Below are 15,649 nucleotides of genomic sequence, written 5' to 3'. Positions count from 1 at the left end.
CCTACACTGGGACATTGAGCCTTCACAGGACCAAGGGCTCTCCTCCCATTGATGTCCAACAAGGCTATTCTCTACTACATATGTGGCTGGAGCCATGGGTCCCTCCATGTGTACTCTTTGGTTGGTGGTTTAGTCCCTGGGACCTCTGGTTGGTTCATATTGTTGTTCTTCCTATGGGGCTGCAAACCCCTTCAGCTCCTTTGGTCCTTTCTCTAACTCCTCCATTGGGAATCCCGTGCTCAGTCCAGTGGTTGGCTGAGAGCATCTACCTCTATATTTGTTAGTCACTGGCAGAGCCTCTCAGCAGACAGCTATATCAGGTTCCTGTCAGCAAGCATTTGTTGGCATCCACAGTAGTGCCTGGGTTTGGTAACTGTATATGGGATGGATTCCTAGGTAGGGCAAGGACACATGCTCCACTATGTTCGTAACAGCCTTATTTATAATAGCCAGAAGCTGGAAAGAACCCAGATGTCCCTCAACAGAGGAATGGATACAGCAAAAGTGTTACATTTACACAATGAAGTACTACTTAGCTATTAAAAACAATGAATTCATGAAAATCTTAGGCAAATGGATGGAACTAGAAAATATCATCCTGAGTGAGGTAACCCAGTCACAAAAGAACAGACATGGTATAAACTCACTGATAAGTGGATATTAGTCCAGAAGCTTGGAATGCCCAAGATACAATTCACAGACCACATGAAGCTCAAGAAGAAGGAAGACCAAAGTGTGGATACTTAGGTCCTTCTTAGAAGGGGGAACAAAATACCCATGGGAGGAGATACAGAGACAAAGTGTGGAACAGAAACTGAAGGAAAGGCCATCCAGAGACTGTGCCAACTGTATATTTTAATTGCATTTATTTATTTGGGTGGTGTGCATCTTTATGCACACACCTTAGTGCACATATGGAGCTCAGAGAACAACTTGTGGAAGTCAGTTCTCTCCATCCACCATAAGTTCCAGGAATCAACCCCAGGTCATCAGGGTTAAAGACATGGACCTTTACCTTCTGAGCCATATTGTTTGCCCCTTGGTATGTTTGTTTAGTCAGCAAAGAATTTGACATTTTGAGATCTAGCTGTCATAATTTGCATTCATTCTGTTCACAGTTCTTTGTGAATCACTTTGAATAGTTACCAAATTTTAAACTTCCAAAAAATATACATGTGAATTTTGTATATTTGTGAACAATTTTATCTATTACTTCCTTGTTTGGGGAATTCATAGATGAGAAGTGTTAACAGTAAGCTGGTTAGGGTTCTCTTAGCCAGGTAGTCAAGAAGGAGCTCTTCAGCGGCCAGCCTTTGGGAACTTTTGTTTCTATGGATTCTGACAGCTTCCATTGGAAGCCACATGCATAGAACAGCAGCTCTTTGGGACCATCTTGTATTACAATTTTTATTCAGGTTTTGGGCCTCAGGACCGTACCTCTACAGGTATTACAGTTAGGAAGTCAGGGTTGCTCAGCCCTTAACCACAGCCAATGTTGTGGCTCTAATGCCAACCTGGGAAATTAGAATTCTTTTGCCCTTAAAACGAGCCAGTATTATTGCATTGTTGGCCAAAGAATCTAAGATGCTGCCTTGCCATCTTCTCAGCTTGACCACTGTCTCAGCTGTAGCTGCCATTCTGTTCTGCTATTTTGTTCTTTATGGTACCAGCCCAGGATGCACTGCTGATAGCAAGGAAAGACTGCTGGAGTAGAGTTGGTCTCTGTCTTGCAAGACCAGAGGATACAGCACAGGAGACTTGTGTTCTAGCTAACTTAATTAACTGAACCCAAGAAGCCTGCAGACAGCCAAAGAAAGGGTGTTTGGATAAAGCATAGAATATTTTACACGCAATTAAGGTTTGTGTTTGCACCGATCACAGTCTTGCCTGTTTAGCAGCATCAATCACAGCAGTCCCTCTACTAAACCACTAGGGGAAGTCATCCCCCTCTGGCCTAAGTGCAAATAGTTGCAGTCAGCTAGAGTTAATGGAGGCTTTGGTAGCAAAAAGGGTGCTACAGACCATTTGAAATACCCTTAGCTGACACTGCATTTTCAGAAGCCAGGAGAGTCTGCTGAATCATTACACAGTTGTTTCAAGGTGTCAGTGGAATGTTCAGTGCACCCAGTGATGGCAAAAGGATCTACCATTGACTGAATCAGTCAAAGAATCCTATAGCTGCCACTTAAGGAGTTAAATTGTCCAGCCCCCAAAGTCTTAACTTTTTTTTTATTAGGTATTTTCCTCATTTACATTTCCAATGGTATTCCAAAAGTCCCCCATACCCTCCTCCCAACTCCCGTACCTACCCACTCCCACTTTTTGGCCCTGGTGTTCCCCTGTACTGGGGCATATAAAGTTTGCAAGTCCATTGGCCCTCTCTTTCCAGTGATGGCCAACTAGGCCATCTTTTGATACATATGCAGCTAGAGTCAAGAGCTCCGGGGTACTGGCTAGTTCATAATGTTGTTCCACCTATAGGGTTGCAGATCCCTTTAGCTCCTTGGGTATTTTCTCTAGCTCCTCCATTGGGGGCCCTGTGATCCATCCAATAGCTGACTGTAAGCATCCACTTACGTGTTTGCTAGGCTCTGGCGTAGCTATATCAGGGTCCTATCAGCAAAATCTTGCTAGTGTATGCAATGGTGTCAGCGTTTGGAGGCTGATTATTGGATAGATCCCTGGATATGGCAGTCTCTAGATGGTCCATCCTTTTGTCCCAGCTCCAAACTTTGTCTCTGTAACTCCTTCCATAGGTGTTTTGTTCCCAATTCTAAGAAGGGGCCAAGTGTCCACACTTTGGTCTTCATTCTTCCTGAGTTTCATGTGTTTTGCAAATTGTAGCTTATATCTTGGGTATTCTAAGTTTCTGGGCTAATATCCACTTATCAGTGAGTACATATCATTTGAGTTCTTTTGTGATTGGGTTACCTCACTCAGGATAATGCCCTCCAGGTCCATCCATTTGCCTAGGAATTTCATAAATTCATTCTTTTTAATAGCTGAGTAGTACTCCATTGTGTAAATGTACCACATTTTTTGTATCCATTCCTCTGTTGAGGGGCATCTGAGTTCTTTCCAGCTTCTGGCTATTATAAATAAGGCTGCTATGAACATAGTGGAGCATGTTTCTTTCTTACTAGTTGAAACATCTTCTGGATATATGCCCAGGAGAGGTATTGTGGGATCCTCCGGTAGTACAATGTTCAATTTCCTAAGAAACCGCCAGACTGGTTTCCAGAGTGGTTGTACAAGCCTGCAATCCCACCAACAATGGAGGAGTGTTCCTCTTTCTCCACATCCTTGACAGCATCTGCTGTTGCCTGAATTTTTGATCTTAACCATTCTGACTGGTGTGAGATGGAATCTCAGGGTTGTTTTGATTTGCATTTCCCTGATGATTAAGGATGCTGAACATTTTTTCAGGTGTTTCTCAGCCATTCGGTATTCCTCAGGTGAGAATTCTTTGTTTAGCTCTGAGCCCCATTTTTTAATGGGGTTATTTGATTTTCTGGAGTCCACCTTCTTGAGTTCTTTATATATATTGGATATTAGTCCTCTATCTGATTTAGGATAGGTAAAAATCCTTTCCCCATCTGTTGGTGGCCTTTTTGTCTTATTGACGGTGTCTTTTGCCTTACAGAAGCTTTGCAGTTTCATGAGGTTCCATTTGTCAATTCTCGATCTTATAGCACAAGCCATTGCTGTTCTATTCAGGAATTTTTCCCCTGTGCTCATATCTTCGAGGCTTTTCCCCACTTTCTCCTCTATGAGTTTCAGTGTCTTTGGTTTTATGTGGAGTTCCTTGATCCACTTAGATTTGACCTTAGTACAAGGAGATAGGAATGGATCAATTCGCATTCTTCTACATGATAACCACCAGTTGTGCCAGCACCATTTGTTGAAAATGCTGTCTTTTTTCCACAGGATGGTTTTAGCTCCCTTGTCAAAGATCAAATGACCATAAGTGTGTGGGTTCATTTCTGGGTCTTCAATTCTATTCCATTGGTCTACTTGTCTGTCGCTATACCAGTACCATGCCGTTTTTATCACAATTGCTCTGTAGTAAAGCTTTAGGTCAGGCATGGTGATTCCACCAGAGGTTCTTTTATCCTTGAGAAGAGTTTTTGCTCTCCTAGGTTTTTTTGTTATTCCAGATGAAATTTTAACTTCTTAAGAACAAATGAACATCAGAAAGTGTGTTTACAGAAAGAATTTATAATTAAGAGTGGGGTTGGTAAAATGGCTCAGCACATAAAAAGCTCTTGTCTTTAGCCTGTATACATGAATTCAATCCTTGGGACCCACATGGATAAAGGACAGAACCTACTCCTGCAGGATGTCCTCTGCACTTGGGCAGATTGTGTACATACATACATACATAGAGAATTTTTTAAATCATTTATTTTAACACATGCTAACAGTAATACTCACCACCTGTCCATTGTCCCAGGAAGATGAAGCCTCCTTATCTGTTTCACAGACCATGGGTTTGATCTTCCCTGGAGGGAAAACTAAAAGGGTCTTCAGTAGGGAAATACATAGAAACAGAAAACTGTGATAGTAAGTACCAAGGAGGTCTGAGCAGGTGTCAGTGGGATATTATAGACAGGGTAGAATCCATGTCTACCTGGGAACATGACAGTCACCACTGTAGTTCCATTTTGTCCCTCTTAAAAAGTCTATCAGAGGGCTAGAGAGATGACTCAGCGGTTAAGAACACTGACTGCTGCTGGACATGGTGGCGCATGTCTTTAATCCCAGCACTTGGGAGGCAGAGCCAGGCGGATTTGAGTTCGAGGCAAGCCTGGTCTACAGAGTGAGTTCCAGGGCAGCCAGGACTACATAGAGAAACCCTGTCTCGAAAAAAAAACAAAACAAAACAAACAAAAAAAAGAACACTGACTACTCTTCCAAGGGTCCTGAGTACAAATCCCAGCAACCACATTGTGGTTCATCACCATCCTTAATGAGATCTGATGCCTTCTTCTGGTGTGTCTGAAGACAACTACAGTGTACTTATTAATGATAATAAATAAATTTTTGGGCCGAAGTGAGCGGGGCCGACCAGAGCAAGCAGAGGTCCTAAAAAAATTCAATTCCTAGCAACCACACAACCATCTGTACAGCTACAGTGTACTCATATTAGATAGATAGATAGATAGATAGATAGATAGATAGATAGATAGATAGATAGATAGATAAGTAGATAAGAAAGCAGGCTGGGCAAGCCAGTAAGCAGCACCCCTCCATGGCTTCTGCATTTAAAAAAGAAAAAATGTATCAGAGACGGGAGCACTGAAAGTATGCTTTAAAAAGAAAACAGCATTTGAAAGTCACAGAACTATGGCATATTAAGATATATTTGGGGAATTATTAGTAGCAATAGCTAGAGCAAAGAATGTTGTAGGAAAATTCTGAAGAAATCTGGCAGGACTTTGTATGCCAGGCCCCTAAAATTTTATTCTAGAGGCAGAGGGGCCAGGGAAGCAATAGGGTTTAATCCTTATTCCTGAATGCCCAGGCTGGCTCTGTAGGGCTGGAAAAAGAATGGGAGAGACAACAGCAGAAGACTTGGAAGTGATCCTGGCATGAATGTAGACTTGGAAACTCTCAGAGTTTAACATTGAAGCACTGAAGTGTAGGTAGAAGTTGGGTGAAGCAAATGCCAGCGGCAGTGTTGTTTCTTTTACCTGTCCCGTGCACTGTCATACAAATCCTTTCAGCCCCCAAACTAATCTGACCTGGTGTAAAGCAACTTTGAGATATGTATTAGGAAAATAGCAGTTTTGACAGACAGAGAGAGCACCTGGCATAAAACCAATTTACAGCTCTTTTGGGGGGGTGAGATGGGGTGGGGATGGGGGCTCCTGTGAGCAACAGGAAGTCAATAGAGCCATCTGCAAACAAGCTTCATAAGCAATGGACAATTTCCATTACAACTCCATTTCTCAGAGTGCCATTTGTCACAAGTTTTATTTCTCTGTTCTTTATTTAAAAGTAACTGTCTCATATTTAAATGAAATTTTAACATTAAAATATAGCAGCTTTCGAGTTCTTTTTTCTTTCACAGGTTCAGAGTTGTACTGTTGATTTTTTTTTTTTTTGGCATAATGATATTCTATTCATTCAGTTGTGTTGTCTTCCTTTGAGCTCCACTGGGGAACGCTGTGTCCAAAAAACAAAAACTCGTGTTTCCTCCTCCTGGAAGGAGATTCTCATGGAACTTGAGAGTTTGTTACATTGGTGGTGCCCTCGGCCCTTTTTAGCGAGGCTGGCAGTATTCATCACTCACTGACTGCCCCTGCAAACATCTGTGTCATGCATCATCACCTTCTGCTGTGTCAATTGCTTATATTTCATTCTTTGCATTACTAGAAAGCTTCACACATGATTCCTGTAATTCCTTTAATGTTCTCAGCAGTGTGCAGATATGCTGAAATAAGTGTGTGTGTGTGTGTGTGTGTGTGTGTGTGTGTGTGTGTGTGTGTGTGTGTGTGTGTTCCTATGCAAGCCAGGGATCAGGAAAGTCAATACATTCCAGTGACCCACGAAGGTAGAAAGACACTAATACACTAGACCCCGTAGTTTCTCATCTCACTGTAAAGGAGTGACCAGTGCAGCAGCATTCCCTGGTCTGCAGCTGGCTGCATGTGCCCAGAACACAGTCATCAAATCCTCTTTATCATGTCAATTTGCCTCAGTTGTGTCCAGGAAGACCAAGGTATTGGATTTACTCCCTTGTTCATAGTAGTAAATCCTGCACTTCTTTTCCTCCAAGCTACATGAGAAGAAGCATAAAACCGTGCTAGCATGCAGCTGCTCTTTGACTTAGCATCTTCAGTAAAACTGTAGAGCAAAAACAGCATGAATACTTGGTTCTAGCTGGAAACTGGGATTTTTGTCTTTAAAGGAGTTCTTTTGCTTCTAAGAAACATAGTTCTCTTTGTTTTAGCTGCTTTTAAGAATTTTATTCAAAGAGTTGAAAATATACAAGACAGCTTGGTGATTACTCTTTGTCCTCAAGTTGTAAGTCCTTAAAATTCAACAAACACATGACCTTTACAACAGGTTATTTCTCCTGTTTTCCTCAAAACTAGTGCTTTTACTGATCTTGGTTTGAGATATAATCAACTTATGTGATATTGGCTGTCCTGTGGTCTCTTTACCGAGTATACTTTGGCGGGTTGGTCTGCAGGACTAAATGGGGAAGTGGATATATGGAAATTGCTTTCTACTGTGGGACGTTAGCGAAGAGTGGGAGCATAGAGATGTACCTCAGCACCATAGTAACCTACGCACATGGACCTTTTGTTGAACACAGCACGTCACACAGGGGTAAAAGGAACAGTCTCGGGCAAGTGCAGGACAGCCCTGAGAAACAGTACTTGCTTAAGGCCCGTTGTATTTTTAAGTAGTCTCGGGGATGTCCAGGTGTCCTGATTTAAAGGCACCACTTTTTAAATCAGGAAACTGTGTCTTGTTCTGAGGTCTGATGTAATAAAATACATATTCCTAGGGGATAGTACGGCTGGACCCATGAACCATGTTACAGCCAGTGATTTATTCACAGTGTTAACCACAGTTAATGGCAAATATGTAAGCCACACATGGTCTCAGGGTGGCCTTTTAACTGGAGCACAGTCATAGATCCATGGAGTAGGACAAAGGCAGAACAGTTTGTGTCCTGTCTAGAAAAGCTCTCCTTCTGCTGTGCGACTCAGTAGTAGTTACTCGTATCCAGCATTCTCTCTGGAGCTCAGCCACGGGCTGTTGATGTCTTGTTTTTGTTTACCCATTCTTTACTTCATTGCTCACAGTGCCAAATCCTGCTCTAAGATGTCTACTATTTTCACTCATTTCTTTTCTTGCATTGAATTTTATAAAGTAAAATTGACTTTGGTCTTTTAGATGTTAACCATATGATTTTAAACAGTTTTTATACTTTAGTGAGCTACTAAGTTGGTATCCTAATTTGCTTCACTATTGCTGTGACAAAACACTGACCAAAACCAACTTGGGGAGGAATTAATTTATTAGGTTTGCAGGGAAGAACTGAGGCAGAGCCACAGCGCAGCAATGCTTACAAGCCTCTTCCCTTACGGCCCAGGCCCACCTGCCCAGGGCCAGCACCACCCACAATGGGCTTGGCCCTCCCATGTTAATCAGCAGTCAAGAAAATGCCCAACAGACATGCTCATTAGGCTAGTCTGATGGAGGCAGTTCTTCTGTTGAGATTTCCTCTCCCCAGCTTTGTTGAGGTTTGTGTCAAATTGGCAAAATCGATGACAGCTACGGATCATTCTTCCTCTTTCTTGTCTCTGTTAAAATTGCCAGGACCATATCTCCGTAAGAATCTAACTCCCCCAGCTTCAGTGTATTACAGAGAACTAACAAGGAGGTTCTTTTAGAGCTGTACTTACCATTTGTACGGAATATTCAGATTTCAAGCCAAAATGTACATGTACTTTATTCAGGTGTCACGTTTCCTTGGCCCGTATTTCCATGATTTAGTAGAGTTTAAAGAGGTGTTTGTTTGTTTGTTTGTTTACTTATTTTGCACACCAGTTGTTCGTTAGATACATCTTTTGCAAATATATTCTTCTATTCTGTTGCCTATTCTCTTGATTTTTGAAAAATTTAAAATACTTTTAAAATAATCTTAGATACTATTCTCTAATAAAATTTCAGAATACAAAGATTTTTATATGATTAAACAGCTTAAGATCCTTGTTTTCATGGAAGGACATTATAAAGTAAAAACTTTAGATATACATGGCTAACCTGATGAATAAGAGAGGATTTATTTTCTAATTTTGCTTTATAAGCGTCACTAATAGCTAATTTAGCAGGAGAGAGCCAGCCCCTATGCACCTCCATGGTTTAACAGTTCCTATATAAACCATAATTAGAAGGGTCTGTACTCCATTAGACCTCGTGTTTTAACCCAGCATTGTCTGTTGAAGCTTGCTATCTATCCATCCCAGACCTTCAAAAGTCTCAGGACTTGCCAGCCCCTTGCTCACCAGGATCTTTTAGAACTCACCAGACTTCAGGGTAACATTCAAGATTCATTCCACATTTAGCTTTCTTGGTGCTTGTAGCCATGGCCACAGAGAAAGCATTTAGGAAAAAGAAAGGAAATGTGTACTGAACTGAGCTGAACCAGCAGATGGGACAGGGGTCAGAAGACTGTCATTGTAAGTACAAGGATAAAATAGTTTCCTTTGAGAAAGGAAGAGGCAGCATGTATCTGTGGAACACTGAAAATGTTCAAATAACTGGAGCTCTTGACTGGAAAAGTTATACAGGAAACAGCAGTTTGAATGTCATCGTATCTTTTTCATAGAATGGTAAGGTTTACAGTTAGGATGTTCTTAAAATTCATCTTATTAATCCATAAAACATCAAATTGAAGTCTATCAGTAAATCTCAAATACTTTTTTGTTGTCACAGTCTTAACTCTTCAGCAAGTGCCTTATAGTCTGATTCAGGGATGCATATCTCTCATCCCAGACTACTTAGGAAAGCAAGGCAGGGGAGCATTTCAGTAGTTCACTGCAGGCAGCAGGCTGAGATACCATCTCAAGAGAGACAGGAAAAAAGACAGGTCCCTAAGTGTATTCATACAAGTCCATAGTGGCCTTGGAAATTTAAAAAGTAATATTCCTAATTAAAAAGTGTCTCTTTTTTTAAAGCATAACACTTGCTTTTCCTTACTCTTTGTGTTGTTTTCTCTCTGCTTCTTTCACAATTCCTACAAATCTCTCTCTCTCTCTCTCTCTCTCTCTCTCTCTCTCTCTCTCTCTCTCTCTCTCTCTCTCTCTCTCGGTTTTTCAAGACAGGGTTTCTCTGTGTAGCCCTGGCTGTCCTGGAACTCACTTTGTAGACCAGGCTGGTCTCGAACTCAGAAATCTGCCTGCTTCTGCCTCCCAAGTGCTGGGCATGTGCCACCATGCCTGGCACAAATAACTCTTTGTTGTAACGCATGTTTATAGTAGAATATAGGACTGTTGTAAACTTGAGATACCTTTTCTTCTTTGCATAAGAGTTTTTAATGGTTTACTTTTATTGTTATACTATATATATATATATACATACATAAATATATATATTGCAAATATGTGCTCACATGTGAAAAGAGGCCAGAGTCATCAGACCCCCTGGAGCAGGAGTTACAGGCAGTTAGTTGTAAGCCACCCAGCACTGGTGCTGGGAACCAAACTCAGGTCCTCTGCAGGAGCAGTGTGTGCCCTTAACCTTGAGACACTATCTCTCCGACCTCAGAATGTTGCCTCTTTTGTTTTTTTAAGTTGTTGTTTAGTGTTTTGTTAGTGTTGTGTTTGTGTGTGTGTGTGGTATTGGTGCCATGGTACTTATATAGAGGTCATAGGACAATTAGTGGGAAGTCCGTTCTTTCTTTGCACCATATCCTGGGAAACAACTTGATACCAAACACATTTACACACTGGGCCATTTCACTGGCCCTTAAAATGTAGTTTTAAGTATTATTTAAGCATTATGTTCAATCTAATCTCTTGGTTCTCATTGTAATAAAAATCGCAGGGCATGAAAAGTAATCTACTTTTCTTACCTAGAAGCATGTTTAGGTAATAAAAACAATATATTTTATAAATTAAGAAATCAGGAGGCTTTACTATATTTGCAGGCACTTTCAATAATTTTAGCACAATTAAAAAGAATCCACGTATGGTGGCCCATGCCAGTAGGACATGCTCAAAAGGCAGAGGCAGTAGAATCATGGATATGAGGTCAGACTTGGCTATACATTGTCTTTTCTGCCTTTAACATTAATAAAAAGGAATTTTTTAAAGTTATCCTGAATTCCTCTATACTTATTTAAAAAGTAAAAAAAATGTTCATTTTCTAAATTATATATGGAATTTGACAAGCAGCTTCGAGCATATGAGAGGGATCAGGGCTTGCTGATCAAGCTGCATCCTCCTCAACCACGGCAGCAGAGGTGCTCACTCTAGATGCTAACGGGCGTGTTCAGGAGAAGCTGAGGAAACCTCGAGGTTGCTAAAAGCAAACACTATGATTCTTCTTCCTATCCTAATGAGTCAGCAATTTGTCATTCATCTGCATCAGTTTGCTAGCAGGACAATGTACTACAAGTTCAAAGGTTAGTTGTCGGGTATGTCGGGCGTCTGAGGAGATGGAAACGTGCGGAGCTGAACCTGTGACCCAAACCTGAGGCAGTGCCCGCTGGAGAACAGGCAAGGGCGTGTCCTCAGAAGATGGCGTGGACAGCTGGTGTGAGTGTGCCATCCATCCAGGGTTGGGAAGGGTTGAGTAAACAGTGGGACAGTGACAGAGTACAGGGATTAATGGCTGAAAGCATTCAGTGATTCTTAAAACAGACATTGAAGTAAATGGAGGCATTCTGAAGCTTTAGTTCTGAGGAACGATATAAGAAAACTTTCCTTTCCTTTGGAAACAAACTTCCTGCAGAAAGAGGACAAGATAAATGGAGCTTGCAGCCTCAAGTGCACTTTATATTGAAGAGACATGAACTCACATGGAGGAGTGTATGCTGCCATTTCTTATAGATGTTAAGCTATCAGTGAGGCAGAGAATAAATATTGTTAGAAAAGAACACTAAAATGAAAGAAAATTGTAGTGAGCTGTAGTGCCACTCACGAAGGTTTATCTCATGAAGCGTATACTTATAAGCCTCCCTGCCCCAAGGCTCCAGTGCAGCGGGAAGACGTAATAATTCAGCGGGCGCTTGACCAGATTTGACTAAAATCACCAGTAAAAACTCACCCACTCTCTCTCTCTCTCTCTCTCTCTCTCTCTCTCTCTCTCTCTCTCTCTCTCTCTCTCTCTCTCTCTCTCTTTCTCTCTCTCTCTCTCTCTTCCCCCCCTCCCCGTGTGTGTGTAACTGGTTCTGGTTTTCCACCATGAGTCATGGATATCAAAATCAAGTCCACACACTTGGCAACAAGTACCCTTATCCACTGAGCTACCTCACAGATCCTCAAGCTGCTATAAAGTCAGACACATAAAAAGCAGAGGGGACCTCATGCCCTTTCTTTTCTTTTCTTTTCTTTCCTTTCCTTTCCTTTCCTTTCCTTTCCTTTCCTTTCCTTTCCTTTCCTTTCCTTTCCTTTTCTTTTCTTTTCTTTTCTTTTTTTGACAGGGTTTCTCTATATAGCCCTGGCTGTCCTGGAACTCACTTTGTAGATCAGGCTGGTCTTGAACTCAGAAATCCACCTGCCTCTGCCTCCCAAGTGCTGGGATTAAAGGTGTGTACCACCATGCCCGGCTCTCATGCCTTTTCATACAGCTGCATACACACCATCTACTGTAGGAGTACTAGGATTGCTGGTGTGTGCCACTACATCCAGCTTCTTTATGGCACTTGCAGGGGTCGAATGAGTCATCATGCTTGTGAGATAAGAAGCCTCTTACTCACTGAGCTGTATGTGTGGCCCTCTTCTAATCTCTGGACTTCAGTTATACTTTGCATTCTTCTACATAGAGTCTTTCCACAGACTGTTGTAGATTCCCCAGACTAAAGCTGTCATAAAATATTTTACCAGCTTACCTACCATAATTGAGGCACTAGGTTCAACCACCGCACTTTAGAAAGCAAGTAAAATATTTTATTAAAGGCAAGGTATATGTTCACTGCTTTGACAAAACAGTAGAGTGCATTAGATGTATATTTATGTCTCCTTCAGGTGAGAATGCAGACTGGTATAATTTCCTGAGGTTGCCAGGGCTTCAGAGTCCCTGGAGTGACTCCATAACATTGTCACTGCAAACACAGGATGCGGAGTACTAGGGCCGCTTCTCTGTGTTTTCTGTGAACAACTATGAACTTGGTCCTTTTCCCTGCTGTTTGCTCTGCAGGACCTCATGTGAAGTAAAGGTGCTCCTGGAAGGGATGGTAGCCAGTGATTTAGGAGTAGGTGCTTCCCCTGCCTAGCAGCTAACATGGATGCTCTGCACTTCAGCCAGTAGGGAATGGAGAAGAGGAAGGTACACAATTTCACCACTAAGTGCTTTGATCAGTTCTTTTCAAAGAAAAGATGCTTACAGATCAGGAACAAAATCTGGACCCTTAGTCAGCAAAAGAAATAGTTTCCTTTGAGAAAGGAAGAGGCAGCGTGTATCTGTGGAACACTGAAAATGTTCAAATAACTGGAGCTCTTGACTGGAAAAGTTATACAGGAAACAGCAGTTTGAATGTCATCGTATCTTTTTCATAGAATGGTAAGGTTTACAGTTAGGACGTTCTTAAAATTCATCTTATTAATCCATAAAACATCAAATTGAAGTCTATCAGTAAATCTCAAATACTTTTTTGTTGTCACAGTCTTAACTCTTCAGCAAGTGCCTTATAGTCTGATTCAGGGATGTATATCTCTCATCCCAGTCTACTTAGGAAAGCAAGGCAGGGGAGCATTTCAGTAGTTCATACTTGAGATAGTAGATACTATCTCAAGAGAGACAGGAAAAAGAAAAGATGCTTACAGATAAGGAACAAGATCTGGACCCTTAGTCAGCAAAAGAAATCAATGATAAAACATTGTTTCTGAATGTTCTGTTGCTCTGATGTAGTCATAAGGATTGAGCGGCTTAGGTGTAAGGTATTAAAACTATTTTCTTTTAGAAAGAATGGAAATTCAATATCCAACTGAGACTCAAAATATGTACCAAAACAGTTTTACACATAATCCTCTAGAGCTGATATCGGTAAATATACATGTAATATCTTTCTTGGAATGTTTTCAGAACCAGTTTAAAAGATGCCCTAAAAGAATATGTATTTGTTTCTCACTATGATCTGAAAATCTGTCCTCCTGATTCATTCTGTGAGCCACACTTAACAAAATTCTTTTTAACAATAATAATATTTGGAGGCTCAATATATAGCCCGCATGTCTAAGGCCATAGGTTTGATCTCTAGTACTGTATTTCCTATGCACATGTAACACATATATGTATCCAGATCTTTAACGAATATAACAGTGGGAGACTTCAATACCCCACTTGCCCCAATGGACAGTCATTGAAACAGAAAGTAAACAGAGACACAGTGAAACTAAAGGAAGTTAGGAACCAAATGGATTTAACAGATATCTATAGAACATTTTACCCTAAAACAAAAGAATGCATCTTCTTCTCAGCACCTCATGGTACCTTCTCCAAAATTGACCATATAATTCTTCACAAAACAACCCTCATCTGATACAAGAAGATTGAAATAATCCCATGCATCCTATCAGATTACCATGCCCTAAGGCTGGTCTTCAATAACAGCAAAAACAATAGAAAGCCCACATACACATGGAAGCTGAACAATGGTAACTTGGTCAAGGAAGAAATAAAGAAAGGAATTAAAGATTTCTGGCATTTAATGAAAATGTTGACCCATCAAAGCCAAACTTATGGGACACAATGAAAGCAGTGCTAAGAGGAAAATTCATAAGTGCCCTGGTAAAGAAACTGGAGAGATCTTACACAAACAACTTAACAGCACACCTGAGAGCTCTAGAACAAAAAGAAGCAAACCCACCCAAGAGAAGTAGAAGGCAGAAAATAGTCAAACTCAGGCTGAAATCAACCAAATAGAAACAAAGAGAACCATACAAAGAATAAAAAAAAAAAAAAAAAAAAAAAAAAGCTGGTTCTTTGAGAGAATCAACAAGATAGATAAACCCCTAGCCAAACTAACTAAAAGGCCCAGAGGCAATATCCAAATTAACAAAATTAGAAATAAAAAGGAAGACATAACAACAGAAATGGAGGGAATTCAAAAAAATCATTAGGTCATACTATAAAAGCCTGTACTCAACAAACTGGAAAATCTAGATGAAATGGATGGTTTTCTAGATAGATACTACATACCATTGTTAAATCAAGAGCAAGTAAACTATCTATACAGGCCCATATCGCACAAGGAAATAGAAGTCATTAAAAACCTTCTAACCAAAAAAAGATCAGGGCCAGATGGATTTAGTGCAGAATTCTACCAGACTTTCAAAGAAAACCTGATACCAATATTCCTCAAACTATTCCATAAAAAGAAACAGAAGGAACACTACCTTCATGTCTTCCACTATGTTCATAGTGGCCTTATTTGTGATAGCCAGAAGCTGGAAACAACCCAGATGTCCCATGACAGAAGAATGGATACAGAAAATGTGGTTCATTTACACAATGGAATTCTGTTCAGCTATTAATAATGAGGACATTCTGAGTTTTGCAGTCAAATGGATGGAACTAGAAAATATTCTGAGTGTGGTAACTCAGACCCAAAAGAACATGCATGGTATGTACTCACTAATAAGTGGATATTAGCCCCCCCCCCCAAAAAAAAAATACAGAATACCCAATATACAGTCCACAGAACTCAAGAAGGTCAAGAAGCTGAAGTGCCCAAGTTAGGACTCTTCAGTCTCACTTGGGAGGGAGAAGAAAACAATCACAAGTGGGGAGGGAGGGAGAGACCTGGGAGGGAAAGTGGATGGGGTGGGGGGGAGTGAGGGGAAGAAGGGAACATGATCTGGTATTGGGTGAGGGAAAAGGACTGAAGCCCTGAGGGCCAGCAGAAAGAATAAAACGGGCAACCTCAGTAGATAGGACTTTGGGGGGACCCTCCAGAATGTACCAA

The 15,649-nt window shown here is 41.0% G+C and overlaps 1 protein-coding gene across 20 annotated transcripts in view; it reads left to right on the top strand.

Moving 5' to 3' along the window:
- Positions 1–15,649, top strand: part of Erc1 (ELKS/RAB6-interacting/CAST family member 1) — a 277,389-nt gene that overhangs the window by 192,861 nt on the left and 68,879 nt on the right. The gene's annotated exons all lie outside the window — the stretch shown is intronic.

Source organism: Mus musculus, chromosome 6, assembly GCF_000001635.26.
Source record: "Mus musculus strain C57BL/6J chromosome 6, GRCm38.p6 C57BL/6J".
Lineage (NCBI taxonomy): Eukaryota > Metazoa > Chordata > Mammalia > Rodentia > Muridae > Mus > Mus musculus.
This window is presented reverse-complemented; position numbering and strand designations above follow the sequence as displayed.